General features: G+C 44.6%; 1 protein-coding gene across 12 annotated transcripts in view; it reads left to right on the forward strand.

The window, feature by feature from the left end:
* The window catches only part of LOC138924261 (NBPF family member NBPF26-like), a 159050-nt gene that overhangs the window by 52348 nt on the left and 85399 nt on the right, over positions 1 to 21303 (forward strand). The window contains exon 2 of one of the 12 annotated variants that reach the window (XM_070267942.1): positions 5865 to 5961. The exons of the other annotated variants lie outside the window; for them this stretch is intronic. The gene's annotated coding sequence lies outside the window, so the exon portion shown is untranslated. The remainder of the gene's footprint in view (positions 1 to 5864; positions 5962 to 21303) is intronic. 12 annotated transcript variants of the gene reach the window in all.

Raw genomic sequence — 21303 nt, forward strand, 5'->3', positions numbered from 1 at the left:
CAGGACCCAGTCTAGGCCTAACAGATGACAGTTTTCTTGATTGGGGTCAAGTAGGTCTGATGCTCCAGGTTTTGCATCTGTAAATTTAGCCCTTCTCTATCTTTTAATAGATAAGAGAAAATTGAGACTTGGGGGAATGGATTTGGAAAAAAGACACTCGTGAATGAAGAAGAAATGCTTTCTTAGTTTCTTACTGTTTTCTGCAACCAGAGGAGTTGCCCCTTCAGATTTCTGTGGGTGGGGTCAGCGAATATAGTGGGAAGCATGTCCGTTCAGGACTTGTGTGTATTTTGTATTTGATCGAACGTTTGCTGCTTGTTCTATGCTTGGTACTAGGTGTGGGGATTTATGGGGTCTTTGAGGCTCTCAGTGCAGTGGGGAACCAGAAATATAAGCAAATAACTTCATTGAATTGCAGCTGATTCTGTGACCAGTGGCAGGGCACAGTAGGGCATAGAGGGGAGCACAGTAGAGATATTAGTGTCCTCCTTATATTAGCCATTGAGGGAGAGGAGAGAAACAGTTAAGTCTGTGATTTCCCGTGGAAAGAGCCTTCTGATTTAGACTGGTAAACAGGCCGACCCAAAGTACAATGTCCTTGCAGGGACATTTCCCTGGGAGGTTGGAAGGTATTCAAAGGTGATTTGATTTAGCTGCTGTCCAAGCCCAGCAGAAATAGCCCTTTTTATGGGCCTCTTGGACTTTTCTGGGGGCTCCAGTGTTATCCGGTGGCATCTTTTTTTGACTGTGATTAAGATAAAGAGAGATGGAAAAAGCACCAAGCAGGGAGTCAGAATCTCTGTGTTTTTTTTTTGTTTTTTTTTTAAGATTGACACCTGAGGTAACTTCTGTTGCCAATCTTCTTTTTTTTCCCTCCTTCTTCTCGCCAAAGCACCCCAGTACGTAGTTGTATATTCTAGTTCTGAGTGCCTCTGGTTGTGCTATGTGGGACACTGCCTCAGCATGGCTTGAAGAGTGGTGCCATGTCTGTGCCCAGGATCCGAACCGGCGAAACCCTGGGCTGCTGAAATGGAGCGCATGAACTTAACCACTCGGCCATGGGACTGGCCCCCACACTCTAGCTTTTAGTCTTTGTGCTGCTGTGAGACTTTGGGCAGGTGTCTACATTTCTCTAATCATCAGGCTTCTCACCTGTGAAATAGAGGCAGCAACGTTGTCTGCTTGTATTGTAGGATTATCATCAGAATCAAATAAGAATGTATGAAAATACTTTGAAAACTGTAAGCCGCACAATGTAGTCCTTTGTGACTGTCGAGAAGTCTAGTTCAATGGCAGAGGCATGTGTGTGTGTGTCCAGACACGTTGATCCCAGAGTGCGCGTGGAAAGATGGGCCGGAACCTGATCATGGGAAGTTTCAAGGTCCAGTTCCTGGGAGGGAGAAGGTCACAGGACCCCTGACACAGGCTGAGTGCTGGGTGTACTACATCAAACACAATCCTCTTTCTAGCAGAAAGTGTATGGCCTACACAATTCTTTGGCAAAGTGAAGCAGGTTGGAGAAAGTGCAGGTTGCGTGTCTCCCCAAACAAGGGAATCCATAGGAAGCTCATGATGGGAGAGTTATGTCTGGGGAGACTAGAGTAGGTGGATGGAAAATGATGCTGCTGTGTGAAATCATTTTCTATCCACCTTGATCAGCTCATAGGAGAAATGACCCCAGTAGAGAGAAGAAGTCAAGGAGAAAATGAGGAAATTCCTCTCTGAGCTTCTGGCCTAGTTGAAAACAGGAGAATTGCCTTTGGACAGAATTATCTGATGAGATGAGATCACAGGGATGGGTGCTTATTATTTAATAATAGCACTTAATTGTTCAACTTAATCTCAGCTCATTAAGGCAATATGGGAAGTAGTGGTAAATGTGTTCTGAAACTGTCTTTGGTATGAAATATCCTGATGATGACATAGTAGGAATCTAGAGCAGAGCTCCCCAGCCCCACATCTCCATATTGATTCTTTCAGCTCTCTGGGCCATGAGCAGCCTCTCTTGGGTACCAGACTCCTTCAGTTTACCCCAGTTACCAAGTGTTCTGGGTGCCGTGATGGGGCAAAGATCTGCTTTCTGAAACCAGAACACTTCTCTTGCTGAGATTCCTGGCTTTACCTGAATGTGCCCCGTTCCCTTGTTTACTCTGGCTGTTCTCTCTGAGCTGTAGACTTTGTGTCTTTTCCTTTGTGGCCTCTTTTGACTTGGCACCTGATTGGAACTTCAGCATCAACAAGATCCAACGATAGTAGTTGATGGGATATCACGATACTGCACGTTGGCCAAGAGTTCTGGGTCCATTGCTTCAGTTCCATCTGAGTTCATTCTCTGGCAGCCGTTTACCTAAAATATTCTCCAGGGATGTGCTTATTATATCAGTCCACTTACTTTGTGTTCTTGGTGTTTAAGCTTAGACACTTTGAATTAAGCTAACAGCAAGGGCAAGTGATTCTTTTATTAGATGTCCTGTATTTGCTTATACCTTCTGAACTTGCTGCAGTAGATGTTTTGGTCTCACCAAACATTTTGTCATATTTTAGCCTGCAGTTATCCCTTATCTGCTTTCTTTATTCTTGTTAGAACCAATTCTAGTAGGTTTCATACCCCTCTTGGTTACCATTGTGCCTGAACCCAGAGACCATTTATGATTTTGTCTAAAAGTCTGTTGATGGTCTAGTGGTTAAGATTCATTGTTCTTACTACCATGGCTTGGGTTCCTTTCCCAGTCAGGGAACCATGCTACCCATCTGTCAGTTGTCATACTGTGGCAGCTGCCTGTTGCTGTGATGCTAAAAACTATGCCACCAGTATTTCAAATCCCAGCAGGGTCACCCGTGGTGGACAGGTCTCAGCAGAGCTTCCAGACTAAGATGGAGTAGAAAGAAGGACCTGGCCACCTACTTCTGAAAAAAAATGGCCTTGAAAACCCTATGAACAGCAGCAGAGCATTGTCTGATATAGTGCTAGAAGATGAGAGGATGGCACAAAAAGACCAGGCAGGGTTCTCCTCTTCTGTGCACAGGTTCACCAGGGATCAGAATCGACTTGACGACACTAACAGCAACTGAAAGTCTATAAATGTAGTCACACTGTCTTGCTGTTTTATTGTTCTAAAAGTGGGATATTTTATATGAACTGGATTTTAGAACAATATCTTCTTTTTATAATCTGGCAACAGTATAAATTATTGATGTTTATTATTCTTCTAGCTTTTATGTGATAGATTAATCTGTTCAATCTTAGCTGGCGAGTGACTCAGATGTTGTTAGCATTCTGCTGTGGCATTGGGTGGTCTTTAGCATTTTATTGGACTATTAAATAAAACACCACCGAAGAAATATGTTGGAGCTGGTATTTATTGCCTTAATCTTGTTGTCTGCATTGAGAAGTTGCTAGCTAAATGTTTTCTCCAGCTTTTCCTTATTTGCACTGTGGTTAATTCCTCTCAACTGCAGGCAGCCAAGGTATTTATAAGATTGTTGTGATTATTTTTGTGGTCAGTAGAAGTAACCAGCATTCACCGAGTGCCAAGAACATGCTTGGCGTGAGGTAGGACACAGCATCAGATCTAGTTCCTGCCCCATGAACTTGATGTGAAGTGAGCTGGTCAGGGAGGAGGAAAGGAAGAGAAGACACTTTCACAAAATTGTGTCTATTCTGAAAGGGAGAGAAAATGAATTGAGTTCAAAAGGACACCTTAGGAATTCAATTAAATGGGATAAAACACAGGTGACACAGCCATCAAGACAGTATTTATGCTAAATTACACAAATCTGAGGAATGAGTCATGGCAAGCAGAGGTATAATGGATAACATAGCTCAGAGCAAAACTGTAGTCGTGTAAGTCGGGGAGGAGATGCAGCTGGTTAAAGGTTAAAGGAATCCTGAAACCCGCCCCGGATTTGCCTCTCCACTAAGGACCACATCTGATGAGTTTCCAAGGCATGTGCCTACTATCCCTCAGCTCCCCATCCTGTGCCCTATTCTATTGCTCTGGTTCTGGTCCTCCTTAACTCTTTACTGGTCTCTCATCTTGCCCCCTCCAATCTGTCATCCAAGATGCTGCCATAGAAATCTGACGAAAGTTTGCTGTGCAAAAATCCTTAGATGTCAGGGCTAGAGGACACGTAGCATCTGAACAGGCCTCCAGGCCATGCCGACTTCACTCTGTGTGTGAGCTGGTGCTCCTGCCGGGAACGGGCCCTTTCCTCAGTTTCCGTCTCACAGCAGCTCTTCATTCTGCAACTGCTGTCTCATCTGTGAAGACCTCTGACCTGTACCTGATCGACTTGGATCTTAGTCCTTCTGTGCTTCTATTGTGCTTTGTAGCTAGAACCTCATCACAGTAGTGAGCTTATTAGCATGTAGTCTTGTTCAAGCATGTGTCTTTCTTTTATGTGTACTGTTAGTTCTTAGAAGACAGACGTCACGTCTTTGTTTTTATATCCTCAGTGGCGGTGGGGGCTGGCTGAAGGAAGGACTGGCTGGGTCATGTCAGGCTGCAGGCTCCTCAAGGCCAGTTTGCATGCTGAGTATCTGCAAAGGCTTTTGACTTTCGTTTATTGCAAGGGGAAAATGACAGGCTCTTGGAATCATGGGAAGATGAATTTCTTTCTCCTTCTGGAAGATTTCCAGTCCTGGAGGACAGGAACAGTTGGTACAAATGTCCTGAATTTGTGGATGTGATCTTGATGGGGGGACACCTGTTCTGTCTGCAGAACTGGCATTTTCTTTGGGCTCTGAGGAACAGAAGCCTTCTCCATCTCCCAAGGAGATGGCCATGTCTGTGCAGGGAGGTGGCAGACCCAAGTTTACTTAGTGACTTGGCAATGACCGTCACCATCTGGGGATCTGCCTTAAAGTGTGAGGGTGGCTGGGACACTTCTGACCTCTGTGGAAACTCCAGAAGCGTAATTGAATTTCCAGACCAACAGTGGCAAACAGGCAGACCTGCTTTCTAGAATACCGAGGCTTCATCCAAATCAACTTTGTGCATTTAGTGGACTGCATGTCATTGATTTGTTTATGGTACTTAAATTTGTCTGGGAAATGGAATAGTATAAACGAACTTTCTTTTAAAGTGGGAACTCTAAACATTTTTTTATTTATTCAAAAATTGTTCTATGTTCACCTCCCTGTGTGTATATGATTGTTGTTAAGTGTTGTAAGGGATGTGTGTTAGGTATATAATACAATCTAGGATCCTGTGATTTGGGGAGTCTACTGAGAGCTCTGTTATATGAGCAAGTGAAACATTAAAACAGCCCAAGTTAGTACTATAAAAATGGATTCAACCAATGCTATAGATCTTCTTCAGAGGACGGAGATACTGCTGTGGGCTGGAGTGGTCAGGGAATATTGCAAAGGGAAGAAAATGAGACTTGAGCTGCATCTTGAAGGTGAGTGGAATTTGAAGAGATGTAACAGAGAAGAAGAGGTGATTGCAGGGCGAGAAAACAGAGGGCACGAAGTCAACCAGATGGGGATCCTTCATGAATATTTTTAACATTTACGGTGTTGATTTGATCAGGTATTTCATTATAAAAATCTGGGCTCATGCTCCCCCTACCCCAGTCCCTCACTCTTTTATCTAATCTCTTCTAATTCTTTAAATTCCCACTGTGTACCCAGCACTGGGCTGGATACAAAGGAGATGCGAGCCAGAGCCCTTATCCTTATGGAGCTTCAGTCTGGTAAATTACTGCATCCTACTGAAAAACATACAACCAACAGCAGTTTTTGAATGAAAATATCAAATCAGAACCTCAGATTCTGTCTTGCTGGTATGATACCCAGGCTTGCTCTCTCATTCTCTCACTGCTTTCCTGATATGTTCCTTTTCTTTTCTCCCGTACTACAGAGGTGCGTAAATGGCTACGCCTTACCTTTTACAGATGGGAGCTTGATGTCAGGTGACTTGCCAATGTTGGAGGAGACAAGTTGACGGAAGAACCATAGTAAGAAGGTTGTTTTTTGTGTCTTGCTTTTTTCTTTAATTGCTTCTCAGCTGGCTGTAGCACGAAGGGAGCTGCCTTTCTGCAGACGGAAGGAGAGGTGTCTCTTGGCCTCGCTGGGATGAATACTGCCTTCTAAACATGCCCTGGGACTTTAGGAAGAGGTGGATCGCATCAGGCCAACCAGAGTACAGGTCGCAGTGCCGCAGCTCTGAGCTGCTGCAGAGAAATCAGTGACTCATGTGAAGGCACCTTGGACTTGTGCACAAGGATTCTGAGATTCTGGTCATCTTGGGACTTGGTCTCTGAATCTCTGTCCTACCTTCAGTCCTCACGGGCCTTGGTTTTGATGATGGAGGTGGGAGCTGAGAGTTGGAGTCTATCTTCCTTTGCTTCTTTGACTTTGTCATTGATGCTTGCCCCCAGCCCCCGGCCTTGCCCCAGATTAGGAGGCACAGCGTGGTTTGCATTTGTGCACAGCCTCTTGCCGCAGTGCTGCTTCCTGACATTTTCTCTCCCTCTGTCTCCTCTTGGTCAGTGTCAGCCTCTCAGCCACATTGATAAGCACGTTCAAATTCTGGGCCACTCCTGCCAGCCCAGAGCCATCCGTCTGTCCCTCTGCACTTCTGCAATGCTATTGATTTGCTTGCATGCAGTTTAACTGGATTTGGCTTGGCGTGCGCTTCTGGATGCTTTTCTGTCTATTGATCTGATCTAATGGTACCCATCACCGTGGTTCCTAGGAGTGCTGTCTGGAAGCAGCACAATGTGTTGCTAGCTATTTTTTGCTTGAAAGCTGAGGTGGTCCAGGGACTCAGAGGCACTAGAGATAATCCTTAGAGCTTTTTTGAAGTCTGTGTATGAGGACTTTTTCCTGCCTTTTCTTTGCTTTATTTCTAAGCCCATTCTTTTCCTTATTCGGTTGCCTGCCCCTCATTCTCCTGTTCCATTAATCAAAAGTCATGCCTTCTCCCCACTGTGGTTGCTCAGTGTCTCTCCTGTGTTTTAATGTATGCACATGTGTGTACATGAACATGGAATTCTGTCTTACTGTGGTGTTACAGACACAGATGAGGCATTCCTCTTAGGGTTGCTCAGCTTCTTCCCCGTCTATGAAGGCACAGACAGAACACCCTCCTTAACTGAAAGAAAGTTGTAACAGCTGTGGATTGGCCTGGAGTGTGTATATAAGCATATATAGATCTGTGAGAGAGAGAGAATATGTATGTGTGTAAGAGGCAGTGCTGGCATGGTCAATGGAGCCACTATCTGTTCCTCACATTAAATGTTACACATAACCCAAGGGGACAGAATGCATTGGACAACACCTTTGGATTTTCTTTGGATATGTAATATATTGATTTGGTAAATAACTCTGGCTAATATAACAAATATATTCTGTGTGTTAGTAGCCATTTGCCTCAAAATTTAGCAGCTTAAAACAACCGTAATCATTTATTATGTCATGTAGTTTCTGTGGGTCAGGTTTTCAGGAGCAGCTTCGCTGGGTGGTTCTTGCTTGAAGCCTTTTAGGGGATTGCTGGCTGGGGCCACAGTCATCTGAAGACTTGACTAGGCTGGAGGATCCATTTCCAAGGTGGCTCACTTGCATGGCTAGCAAATTGGAGCTGGTTGTTGGCAGGCGGCCTCAGTTCCTTGCCTCGTGGACCTGCCCACAGAGCTGATTGGGTGTCTTCACGACATGGCAGTTGGCTTCCCCTCGGGAGAGTGAACTGAGAGAGAGGAGGAAGCTGTAAAGTCTTTGAAACCTAGCCATAGAAGCTGCACTCACTCGTTTCCATGACATCTTATTGGTTACTCAGGTCAGCCTGTTCACACTCAGAGGGAACTTCATGGGTGTGAACACCAGGAGGCCAGTCATTTGGAACTGTCTTAGAGGCTGGCTACCACACACCAGGATCTCAGTGGCTTATATCAATGAATATTTCTAAGTCACTTCCCCATCCTGTCTGGTAAGGGAGCTTAGTTCCATGCAGTCATTTGGGAATTGAGCCTTTTTCCATCTTGTTGTTCTGCCCTCCTCTAGGTCCTCACTGTCCTCTGTTTATCTGAGAATGAGAAAGACAACAAGGATTTCCTGTGGGATTCTTTTTTAATAACTAGGCTTGGTGGTGATGAACATCTCTTCTGTTCACATTTCATTGGCCAGAACTCACAAGATCTCCTGAGGGAGGTTGAAAAATGTCATCAAGCTGTGTGTTTTCAGCAAGGCAAGGAGAACATGGATATTGGCCTAGTGATTTCTGCCATGTTTCTCCAAGTCACATAAAGCTGTGCTAAAGGCTTTGTGTCATTCAAGAAGGAAAAACAGCAACCAAGTAGACTGACGGTGCTCATCACAGCCCGTGTGCGAATCCTCATGCATCCCCTGAGGGCCTTCTGTATGCCCAGCACTCTTGGGCTGACTCAGGGGCAGCAGGGCCGTAAGCCCAAGCAGGGATGGGAAGCCGTGGTGTCTTGAGCATTTCCTTTGAATTCCAGGCTCTTCATAGAAGAGTAATAACAATTGCTTCCACTTAGTGATTGTGCACTCTGTGTTCTTTATATATGTTATCTTATTTAATTTTCACTGCAAACTCTCCACTTAGACATTATCTCCATCTTATAGATGAAGAAATTGAGATTCAACGAGGGTAAGTAGTTCTCTTGAGACCCCACAGTCAATACGTGGTGAGGTTGGAATTTAGACCCTTTCCACTGTTCCAGGCTGCCCTGAGCTATCCCAAAGTGGAAACCAACAGCGCTCACAGTCTGGCGATGCTTTTTGGTGGCAATCTTGGGCCATAGCATCTTGAGAACTGCTAGGTGGTGTCCTGAGACAATCCCTCCACCAGAGTATGTTGCTCTGCATCCCGGGACAGCGAGGGCTTAGAAAGATGCAGGAGAGTCTGTTCTCCCCAGCCTGGAAAGTCTGGTGCTTTGGGTTGGCCCAGCTCCACCTTCTCCCTCTGAACATACCATCTTGCTCCCACGCTAGTGGGCAGGGTCCTGGTGCCCCATTTCTACTGTGTTATAGCTGTCACCTCTTGCTCTTGTAGGGCTTTATATTTTTTTCAAAATACATTCATATTGATCACTCCTTTGAAACTAACAAATACTCTGTGAGGTTAGGAAGAGGGTATTCTTACTCATGTTTTATCCTTAGGGAGGCTGAAGCCCAGAGAGGTTAGTCTCTTCGTATGGTAGGCAGCGGTGATGATGGGGTACGTGGTTTTCCTTTGGTTTGGTTTTGTAACTGTGGGAAGAGTGGCCCAAGAGGATAAGGCTTCATGGCCATGGGTGGGGGATTTACAATTCTTGGAATTTGTACAGAAATACGTACACTGATGTTAATATGTGGTTCTTAGTAATTGTTGTTGTGCCCTTAAATAGCATTTTATTTCGTTCATTTGACCTCCCCAATCCATCCTGGGCAGATGCTGGAGGAAGAAGCTGGCACAGCTGAGTGCCAGTTTTCAGAGGGCATCCCTGTAACCCTGGCAAGTTGTTTCCTGAGGCCTGGGGCCCTACTGCCTGGGCGACATCCTAAGGGGCTGGTCTTGCTCTCTGGGTACCTATTTCTTCCTTCCTTTCCTCTAACTTTACCCAGGAGCTGAGGTGTTAAGAAGGCCCTTCTCTAAGGCAGGTGTGTGCTTGGCTGGCAAGGCTGCTCACGCCTGGAGCCCCCCGGTAGGTCAGGAGTGTTTCACCATCTTGCTAGTGAAAGCAGGATGGAGGGGAGGGGACGCTGCCCCTTAGAGCAACCAAGCAGGCTGGGGTTTTGCCCAGGACGGGGGATTCCCAGGATGTGCTAAAACCAGGACCACTCCAGGCAGACAGAGGTGGCTGCCGTCCTGGTTGGCCTTGCCCCCTCCCACTCTTGCCCCTGCTGCTTGTCCCTGAGGAAGCTCATGGCTTGTCATGGTGAGCATCTGGCAGGAGGCTCCTTCACTGGGGAGGGCCCTGGCTCAGGACATGCTGCATCCTTTCCCTCTGCCCCAGCGGCTGCCTCTCTCAGCCATCCTGGCTTTTGGCCTCATCCCTCCCGGTTCTCTTCTCTGAGCCTCCTAGAGGTCCAGGGATGATGGGGACATCCAACAGGGACATCTAAATGGGTTTGGTTAGCCCTATGGAATGTAATGTGAGTCTTTTCCACCTCTCCACAGAAATCTTTATTAAAATATCAATTTCTCCTTAAAAGAAGAAATCTTTCAGACAAATCTGACCCTTGCTGTGCTTTGTTGGCATCTCTGCGAATGGGAGGCGAGCAGCGTGGTTTAAGGTTCAGTTTTTAGGCCAGGTTTGGTGCAGTCTTACTTTTGTTTTCTAAAGCATTCCTCCATGTCCCAGAGAAGACCTTGGCCTGCCGTCACCTTCTGTCCCGGTCCTGGACCACTTCCTTTTCCCTAATCCAGCTCCTCTTGGATTCATTCAAGGTTCTCCAGACAATCATTTCCAAACCAAGTTCTTTATTAGGATAGAGCTTGGTCATTCCTTGTTCACATTTCTTTTCCCCCTTTTAATCTCTGCCTCCCTGATCTTTGGCAAATAGAAAGTGCTTTGTAATTCTTTAATAAAGAAAGGAATGGAGCTCTGATGAGGTGTTATGTGCTTTTCCTATATGGCCTCATTTAATTTCGTGATGACTCTGCAAATTTCCTTTTCACCGTGAGGAGGAGGCAGCTCAGGGAGGTTGACCAGCTGGTTGAAATTCATAGAACATCTTACAAGTGGTGGAGCTGGGACTGGGGCTGCCAAGCTTTTTCATTTAGTTCTGTCATACTGTTTGTTACTTTAGAGCATTGGCTTGGAAACCAGGACGCCTGGGTCATAGTCTCACCTTGACTCTGTAACTAACTGGGTGGCCTTGAGCAAACCATTTGATCTTTGGACATCAGTGTCTTGCCTTGTTAGAGTAAAACAAGAGGTGGGACTGAAAGCTGGAGGTGCCTTCCGGTGCTCTCATCTTTTCTTGTCTCCGAGCAACTCTGTCTTCATAGTCCATGCTTACCCCTCATTGCTGCCACCTCTCACTGGCTACCCTTGTTGACTCTTTTCTCTTTAAACTTCTTTGATTGTCCTTACAGCCTTTCTTACTCTTTCTCTCCGCCTTTTGGTGAGAGGAATTGTTGCTGTGACTTTTGATTCCTGAGACTCACTGCGTCCTTTAGTGTACCTGGATTACCGTATCTGGAAACTCATTGCAAAAGTATTTGCTGTTTTGTGATGATGATGATAATGAGAATGATTAATTACTCTGCTATGAGGACTCTTGGGTGGATCATCACAGGAAGTTGGGTGATAAGACAGAGGCTTAACAGTTTGGGACTGCCTGAAGGTAGGTAAAAGAACTAGATAACATCTTAAAGGGTCTTGCTTAACACCAGGAAAAGCTACCATTTGTTGGTTCATTTGTGTGACGCGCCAGGCTTTGTGCTAAGTCCTCAGGATACAGTGGTGACAATGACAGCGACACCTAGTTGCAGTCTAGTTAGAGGAGACACAGTTAATCTAAGAATAAAATATAAGCTCACAACTCTGGTAAGTGAAATTAAGTGTAACAGGGAGAACTAACCTAAACAGAAAGATGTGAGCGCCGAGCGCTTTGTATACATTATGTCGTTTCATCTTTACAGTGGCTCTGAAAGGAGGGTAGTCTTTTTCCCTTTTTATAGAAGAAGAAACCAAAGCTCAGATTTCAACCCAGATCTGGCTCCAAAGCCCAGGTTCTTTCTGCTATGCCTTGCTACCTCCTTTAAGAGTCTGAATCTCAACTTTTGTAATTCTCTGTACGGGGCCATCACTTCCCCTTGGGCAGAATAGACAGAAGCTTCCATCTTGTGATTTGAAGGCTATAGTTAAAAGGCATCTCTGTCCCCAAATATCCACTCTACTGATCTGATACTCAGTGCCGGAAACGCTGAAGGCCATTGAATAGCCTCAGGATATTGGGTTTTCATGAGAATGCTGTTAAGGTGAGAGTGTGTCATCTGGCCAGGCTAGTAAATTAGGCCATTTGCTGCCAGTGCTTGTCCTAATATGGATTAGCTTGTTTAATTAGTTAGCTATGTGTGAAGAGGAGGCAGGCTGAGGACTTGGAACACAGGACAGGGAAGTTTTGGTGGTGAAAAGTCGGGGTGGGGGGCAGGAAATCGCCCAGAGGATTGATACTGTACTGGGAGGAGGGCTGGATACAGAGTACCTGGAAAGATGAGGAATGGGACCAAAGGTGAGAGGTGAAAGGTCACCAGAGACAAACTTTGCCTCCGCTGGTCATATTAGTAACTGGTCTGTCTCTGCCTCATTTCTCCTTTCTGGGATACAAAGCGCAGGATTTTCTCAACTCTTATGTGAGAAAAAAGGAAGTGGTATCTCTTGTCTCTCTTATACACAGATTAAAAGCCAGTGCAGCCTAGTGGCTGAGCCAGTAGATTGACTCCTGTCTGTCCCTGGAGTTCTTGAACCTGCTGCTGCTCGGGGTTTGGCTGGCGTCAAGGTGAAGGCTCAGCCCGTTGGGCTTGCCTCTTGGCAGCTGGTCCTCTTGGGCACCTCTTTAGTTTTTCTCTTTCTCGTTATCTTTCTTCTCCTACTCATTTACTTTGTTTCTCCTTAATTTATCCTCTTTTACAGTGTCCCCTCCTTATGTCTTAACCTGCCAGAGGGCACTCACGGTAATGCTTAGTAGAGCTGGTGGCCCTTGAGACACCTTTTTGAGGAGAATGGTGAAGCTCTACCCATAGTATCCTTTGAACTCTAAAGACGAGAAGAGCTATCATGTACGGAAGAGAATGCCTCTGGGTGTCAGGGTGACAAGAGATAGCTTTAAGTATTTGAGGAGAGAGTAGAGTCTGAATCTTGATAGAGACCAATTTTAGCTTGCCTTAAGGGAGAACTTCCTAACAGCTGCTGTCTGAGGTAGTGATCTCTTCATCAGTGGTGGTATTTAAGCATGGGCTGGTTGATGGCACGGCAGGGATTTATAGAAGAGATGAAAATTTCAGGTATCCATGTGGAGGGGGAGGGGCGCCAGACAACATGATCTGCTATTACTGTCCCTTCAAAGCATGAAATTCTGCTTCCTTTCCTTAATCTCGCCACGAGCTGACTTTTTCTTTCTTTCCTTTCAGTCAAGTCTCTGAATGTTGGAATTTTTAAGTTGGAAAATGTATAATGCATTATTTTATCATTTTTCTTGGCATGTCTTTAGAAATATATTCCTGCCTGGAACATGGGTGCTGCTGTATTTTGGGGTCACCCCAGTGAGCCTGGTTCATTCAGGCAGTCCCAGAAATGGCATGGTTGTTTAGACTCTTTGCTCTAGAAGGTTCAGCATGATACAGAAATAATCTATTTTGTGAGCTTCGGTTTCATTTTCCTGCAATGGAGAGTAGGAATATGAAATGGGATGGCTATACTCTCACAGTGCAGAAAAAATTCATATTCTTTGGGGAGGGAAATATATCTTCTAGAAGTAGAGCTAAAATTCAGTACCGTTATAGCTTATTTTTTCCCCAGGGATTATTTATGTGGTGAACTCAAGCATCCAGATGACAGCCAGCAGTGCAGAAAGGCACCAGGGAGAAAGCTGAGCAGCCAAAATGGATGCTGAGGCTCATAGCTGTGTCTTAAAGGAGAGCATGTGAGAAGCTCACTCGGAAGCTAATTTGCTTGCGGTTCTACTTTCTTGTCCACAGCAAACCAAAGGGGGACGTTATCATGCGTTTTTTTAAAAGATAACTTGGAGATATAATTTACATACTGTAAAACTCACCGTGTTAAGTGTGTACAATTCAGTGGGTTTTAGTATATTCACATAGTTGCACAACCATCACCACTGTCTAATTGCAGAACATTTTCATCATTCCCAAAGGAAAACCTGTACCATTAGCGGTCACTTCCCCAATCCTTGACAATCCCTAATCTACTTTGTTTCTATGGATTTTCCTGTTCTGGGCATTTCCTATAAATGGAATCATACAATATATAGCCTTTTGTGACTAGCTGCTTTTAATGTTTTTAAGGCTTATCCATGTTATATAGCATGTATCAGTACTTCACTCCCTTTTATTGATGAATGATATTACTTTATATGGATGCCATGTTTTATTCATTCATTCATTGGTGGACACTTGGGTTGTTTCCATTTCTTGGTTATTATGCATAATGCTGCTATGAACATTTATGTACAAGTTTTTGTGTGGCCATATGTCTTCCTTTCTCTTGGGTGTATACCTAGCAGTGGAATTACTGGTTCATGTGTTAACTCTATGTTTGACTTTCTGAGGAACTGCCACACTTCCAAAGTGGCTGTGTTATTTCCTATGGCAGTGTGTGAAGATTCCAGTTTCTCCAGTATCCTTGTGAACACTTGCTATTGTCTTTTTTGTTTTAGCCATCCTAGTGAGTGTGAAGTGTATCTCACTGTGGGTTTGATTTGCATTTTCCTAATGACTAATGATTGAGCATCATGTGCTTATTGGCCATTTGTGTATCTTCTTTGGAGAAATGTCTACTCATATCCTTTGCTCCTTTCTTTGTTTTTCTTTTTGGTGAGAAAGATTGGCCCTGAGCTAACATGTGTTGCCAATCTTCCTCTTTTTGCTTGAGGAAGATTGTCACTGAGCTAACATCTGTGCCAATCTTCTTCTATTTTTTTGTATGTGGGATGCTGCTGCAGCATGGCGTGATGAGGACTGTGCATGTCTGTGCCTGGGATCCGAACCTGTGAACCCTGGGCAGCCAAAGCAGAGCGCCTGAACTTAACCACTGGGACACTGGGCTGGCCCTGTTTGCCCATTTTTTGTTTGAGGTTTTTGTCTTTCATTGTTGAGATGTAAGAATTATATTCTGGATAAAATTTCCTTATCATATATGATTTGTAAATATTTTTCCCATGTCTTTGCACTTTCTTGATGGTATTCTTTGAAGCACAAGTGTTTTTAATTTTGATTAAGTCCACTTCATTCTTTTTTCTTTTGTTGTTTGTACTTTTTGTGTCAAATCTAAGAAACCATTGCTTAATCTAAAGTCACAAAGATTTACTCCTATGTTTTATTCTCAGAGTTTTATAGTTTTAGCGTTTACATTTAGATGTATGACAGATTTGGAGTTAAATGTCACATATGGTGTGTGGTAGGAGTTGAACTTCATTCTTTCATGTGTGGATATTCAGTTGTCCCAGCACAGTTGTTGGAAAGACCGTTTTTCTCCTGATGAATTGTCTTGGCCCTCTTGTCAAAAATCATTTGGCTGTGAATGTAAGGATTTATTTCTGGACTCTCAATTTTGTTCTATTTATCTATATGTCTAACTTTATGCTAGTACCACAGTGTCTTGATTACTGTAGTAATTTTTGAAATTGGAAAGTCTGAGTCCTACAACTTTGTTCTTTTTCAAGATTGTTTTGGTTATTTTGGGTCCCTTGCATTTCCACGTGAGTTTTAGGATTGGCTTGTCAATTTCTGCAAGAAGGGCAGATGGGATTTTGTTATACTGTGATATAATAAATTTATATTTGGGCCCTGGTTCCTGGCACAGAGCTCCTAAAGCCCTTGGAATTTCCTGATTGATAGAGGTTAAGAGGGAGCATCTTTTGTTCTTCATGAGAAGCTCTTTTCAACTTTACCTGAGTTGATGTTAATGAGGTGACTCTTGGTGGGCCCCTAACAGCTTCAAGATGGGAGCTGGTTGCCAGAGGAGCTAACCTTGTGATTAAAGGATGGAACTTGCATCCCCACCTCCCTACCTAGGGGGAAGAGCGAGGGGCTGGAGATTGAGTTCAATCTCAATGGCAATGACTTAATCAGTTATGCCTATGCAACGGAACCTCCATGAAAACCCTAAATAGTAGGGTTTGGAGAGGTTCCTGGTTGGTGAACACATTATGGTGTTGGGAAAGTGGCATGCCCAGAGAGGCTTGTCAGAGCTCTGTGCCCCTTCCCACACACCTTGTCCTATATACCTCTTCATTTGGCTGTCATTTGTATCCTTCAAAATTAGGTAATAGTAAGTAAAGTGTTTCCCTGAGTTGTGTGAGCTGTTATAGCAAATTATTGAACCTGAAAGGGGGTCCTAGGAACCCCTGATTTATAGGTGGTTGGTCAGAAGTACGGGAGGCCTGGGACTTGAAATTGGCATCTGAAGTTGGGGGACAGTCCTGTGAGACTGAGCCCCTTAACCTGTGGGGTCTGTACTAACTCTGGGTAGTTAGTGTCAAAATTGAATTAAATTCTAGGACACCAAGTTGTTATCTCTAGAGAATTGGAGAATTACTTGGTGTGGAAAACCTACACATTTGATATCAGAAGTGCTGGTAGTAGAAACAGTTTATAGGTTTTAATAGAGATGGCATGGCATTTGTAGATCAATTTGGGGAGCATTGCCATGTTAACAGTGTCTTCAGATCCATGAACATGGGAGGTTCTTGATTGATGTATGTCTTGTTGAATTTCTTTCAGTGATGTTTTGTAATTTTCAGTGTACAAGTCTTATACTTCTTTTGTTAAATTTATTTCTAACTATTTTATTCTTTTTGATGCTATTATAAATGGAATTGCTTCTTAAATTCATTTTTGAACTCATTCATTTGTTCTAGTAAGTTTTTTATTATGTGTGTTTGGATTCTTTGGGATTTTTTATATACAAGATCATGTCATCTGTGAATAGAGGTAGCTTTGTTGCTGCTGCTTCAATCTGGATGCCTTTTATTTCTTTTCTTGCCTAACTGCCCTGGCCGGGGCTTCCAGATCGATGTTGAACAGAGGTGATGAGAGTGGACATCCTTGACTTGGTTCTGATCTTGGGGGAAAATCGTTCTTTCTCTCACCACTAAGTAAGATGTTAGCTGTGGATTTTTTGTTAGATGGCCTTTATCTGGTTGAGGAAGTTCCCTTCCATTTATAATTTGTTGGGTGTTTTCATCGTGGAAGGTTGTTGGATTTTGTCAGACACTTTTTCTTTATCTATTGGGATGGTTAGATGTCCTTTATTTTATTAATATGGTATATTACATTAATTTTCATATGTTGAGCCAACCTTGCATTCTTGGGATAAATCTCATTTGGTCATTGTGTATAATCCTTTTTACATATTGCTGGATTTGTCTTGCTAGTTCTTTCTTAAGGATTTGATGACAGTTGTTGTTAAAGGCAGAAGCATATGTAGCATATCATTATCATACTTGTTGCTAACAGTGTAGAAAGCATTAAAAAATACTAAAACTCAGCCTCAAGGACTCAAAAGGCATAGTAGTAGCTTGGAGCCATTTTGCATGGAGTCATTGCCGATTTTAGCTTATACTTTAACTAATGTATATAATGGTTATCCTGAATCCTGAAGAAATACACTGAATTACAGCTTACCAAGGTCTCAATTGTTAGAGCAGAGTATAATCTATTTTAGGAAGATTTCTAGTCAAGGAAGTTCAAACTAGAGAAAACTTTGGTATTTAGATGAAGTACCTGCCAGTTATCTGGAAATTTTGCTCCTTCGTGGGATTTCATTCAGTAGTGGTGCTGATACATGATTGACTGTTGTACTAGAGATCCTGCATCCCCAGCTCCAGGAAGGCTCTGCCTGGTCACAGCTCATTCAGTCAGGAGGGAAATGTGACACGGTACTTACCTCAAACTGAGCCTACCCTGTGAGGTTCTGTGAGCACATTCGCAGAGTCACAGCCATTCCTCGGCGGGGGGTGGTAAGTGGGGGTGTTTGTCAGTTGTCTGTGTGGCCTGGTCACTGATGACACTGCCTGCTAGTGGCGTTCACCCCTCCCCTCTTCACTCCTCTTTGAGCCTGTGGGACTGAATTCTTGATTCCGTGTCCCATGGACTCCATGGCATTTTTGGATCACCTTGCTTTATGCACGGTCCTTAGTCCATGAGGATCTAAGAAGGGATTATTGTAAAGCTACAAATTCTGTATCTTCAAAGTCTTGTTGTCTCACAGAGCAAGAACGTAATGATATAAAGGGTTTCGTCTCTTTGTGATTGTATGGTATTTTATAAACTATAAAACTTTCATTTTTATTATCTAATTTTGATTCTTATGACAACCCTGACATATAGGCAATATAGATACTAGCTATGTGCTGTGGATGAAGCAGAGGCTTGGGGAGTTTAAATACTTAGAATTTACCAGGTATAGAATGTTGGTGGTGGCCAAAGGTGAACGCCTTCATTCTGTGTATGAAGGCTTAGGGGATCCCTCTCTAGCATCATGCTAGGGCCTTCTCATCTCTGTGTTTCTTCAGTTTCCCGGTCCTCTCTAATAGCGGGATGGTTTTTTCCTTCCTTCACTGTCATCAATCCATTTTCATTAATGAGCATCTTGAGTTCCATTCCTAAAGTCATTCAAGTGAATCAAATACTGACCCTTTGTCCTTTTAAAGCAAGTCTTGGTGCCCTGCAATTTTTCGTTGGTTTGTTTTTGACCTCAGGGCCATTCGAGTGTCCATGCACAGGCTTCGTCATCCATCTCAATTTGAGTTTAAGGTAGTGAACCAGGTCTTAGTGGAGCATTGGCTTGTGTTCATCCCGATTGCTTACTTCCTACTGAAGTATCGGTGAGGCCATGCAGGATAGGGAGACCCCCATTGGTTCTGATTCTGCCACTTACAAGCTATGTTTCTGTTCTCTCTTTGAGCCTCACTTTTCCCTTCTTTAAAATGAAGTGTTGGGTCAACTGACCTTTAAGGCCACTGGAACTCTGCATTGGGTCTGACTTCCCTGTGATTTCTTGGTGTTCCTTGTTCATCTCTCCGTTCCTGGTTTACCTGGTGGTTTCCCAGGTGATTTCATTATCTCGTAGACTTTGTCTGCATTTCTCTTTGCCTCTCCCCTTGCCTTGGGTTTTCCCCCTTTTCCCTTGTTTTTCCATAGGAGAAGTAACCAACTGGCCAAGTAAGCATCCCAGTTGTGCAGGGCAGATAGCTCTCCCTGTCCAGGATGCAGCCCTGGCCTCTGCCCCTGGCCTGCCTCTGTGTTGCCAACCAGAGAACTAAGGTTTTCATCCAGGAGCTAATAGTTGAAAGACCGGGACAGTTTCTCTGTCTTACTGCTTTTTTCTCTCCTCTTTGCTCTCTCTCTCGCACATCCTCATAATAAAGAGAAATGATCAGGCTGCCCCTCTACGCTTTTGCTAATGGAGACTAAAAGAACTCAAAGAGACAGCCTCTCCAGGGGCACGTTGAATGATTCAGGCTTACCCTCTGTCCCTTGTAGAGAATCACAAGGCATTAGCATAAAGACAAGTTACCACAATTATTTTGCACCCGGCCCCTTAATGGTGAGGAGCAGGAAGGATTCTGCTGTCATCTGTGGCACATTCGTTGGCTCCTGCTAAACCCCTGATCAATAGTGACACAGTTACATCAGATGGCCTTCGAATAGTACTTCCTTTTTCGGATGGGCTGGGAGAGAGAGGAAGAAATGTAAGTGCCTCATTCCTCTTAGGCTACAAATAAAGACATGGTGTGCAGCTGCATATCAAGCATTTTGGAAGCTTTTCTGGTTGTGTGTGTGTGTGTGTGTGTGCGCGTGTGTCTGTCTGTCTGTAGGGAGAAGGAGGGGTGCGGAGAACTGCCCTGAGGCTTCTGTCTTGTTGCAGTTGGGGGTCAGGACACTGGTAAATGTCCATATGGGGACTTCTAAATCCCTCTTCCCTCTCCCGCACACCTCAGCACCTGGAGAACACAGCAGGCCTCAGAAATGGGGAGTGGGACACCCGAGGCAACTTTTCTTCTTCCCCTCCCCCAGAGCATCTAGTAGAAGGTCATTGGCTGTGTGTGTGCCCTGGAATCTGGGGCTGCTGCTGCAGTTAATGCTGCTTTGTTCGATGCTAAATGAGGCAAGAACTTTCACCCAGGTCACATTCATAATCCCGCTCAGTGGGACGCTCCGCTGTGCACCGAGAGCGGTTTCTCCAGGCGAGGAAGAACTTCCCCATTGGAGCAGTGGTGCTGGCCTGGAGTGGGGAGAACGGACTTCTTGGCCTCAGTGCTGCCACGCACTGACTGTGTCCTCGGGCAGGTCACTTAACTTCTGTGGGCCGCAGTTGCCCCCTCAGTCATCCAGCAGATACTTGAGTCTTACTCTGCCAGGCCCTGTTCTAAGGGCTGGGAATACGGGAACTAAGGGGCAAGGTGCCAGCCCTCAGGGAGCTCCCATTCCTTAGGGGAAGGCGGAGAATGACCAGGTGAATGAGGCAACCCTTCAACTACAGACCTTGTTAAATGCTGGGGAGGAAACAAACAGGGCTATGTGAAAAAGAGCAACTTCAGAGTCAGAATGAGTCAGGAAAAGATTGTATGTTTATGTTTCTTATGCCATTCTTTCCACTGACATTAAAGACTAAAGGAGAATCTTTCCCTATGCAGTGCTTTGTGGGGAATAAAGGGGTGGGGTGGGAGAGAACATAGTCAAACCAGGTGCCTCATGCTTCCCCTTCGGAGTTTTTGGTCTAGTTGTTGAGAATATTCCTAGAAATGCCCTAAGGTATATCCTGGTGTGGAATCAACGCTAAAGAATGAAGGAAAATGCATGAGGCCATGGTTACCATCCCTGCTCTCTTTTTGTTAATTCCATTTTGAGTTTCTCCTTTTTTGGTTCTTTCCTCAGTCACTTTGGAGAAGAATTTCTCTGTAAACCCTTTTTTCCCGTTGAGCCAAAGTGATGCAACAGTGTCTGTGGTCTGTGGACACCTCCAGATCGGAGCCCTTCCTCTCACCTTCCACAAGTTATGGAAAGGGCCTGAGGCCTGGGTTCCAGTTCAAGCGTTGTGCCCCTCCTCCTCAGAGCACTGGGACGTGGAGTTAAAGAGGGTGTGCTTCTCTGCCCAGGGTCCTCTCGTTCCGACAGCAGTCTGTTTCTGAATGTGGGGGGTGGATGCTAAGCACATCCCTCCCTGGGAGGGGTGGGAAAGCCATCACTTTGCTCCAGACTGAGGGGCTTCAGGAGTGAAGTGGCTGCTGAGGAAAGGCTGGTAGGGCTCTGGCTAAGGCTCTGCAGCCGCTGTGAGCTGGGATGTCACCAGGCTCCTGGTGGGGTGAGGACAGGGTGTCCCTCGATGCTGCACCACAGCCTGGATGGAAGGTGCAGGGAGGTGTTTCTTCTACTTTGTGGCTCTCACTTTCCCCTTCAGCAGCCTGTGCTGCTCATTCAGCTCCTCCCCTCAACAGGAGCTCAGCTTCCTGCTGGCCTCTGTCACCACATAGCCATCCCTCCAGGCTCAGCTGTCATTGGGACCTGCAAAGACTCACATTTCATTTTTTTTTTTATAATTATATTAACATTTATTGAATGCATTACAGTTTATGGTTTTTTTATAGAGTTATTGATAGGTTACAAT

Source organism: Equus caballus, chromosome 5, assembly GCF_041296265.1.
Source record: "Equus caballus isolate H_3958 breed thoroughbred chromosome 5, TB-T2T, whole genome shotgun sequence".
Classification (NCBI taxonomy): Eukaryota; Metazoa; Chordata; class Mammalia; order Perissodactyla; family Equidae; genus Equus; species Equus caballus.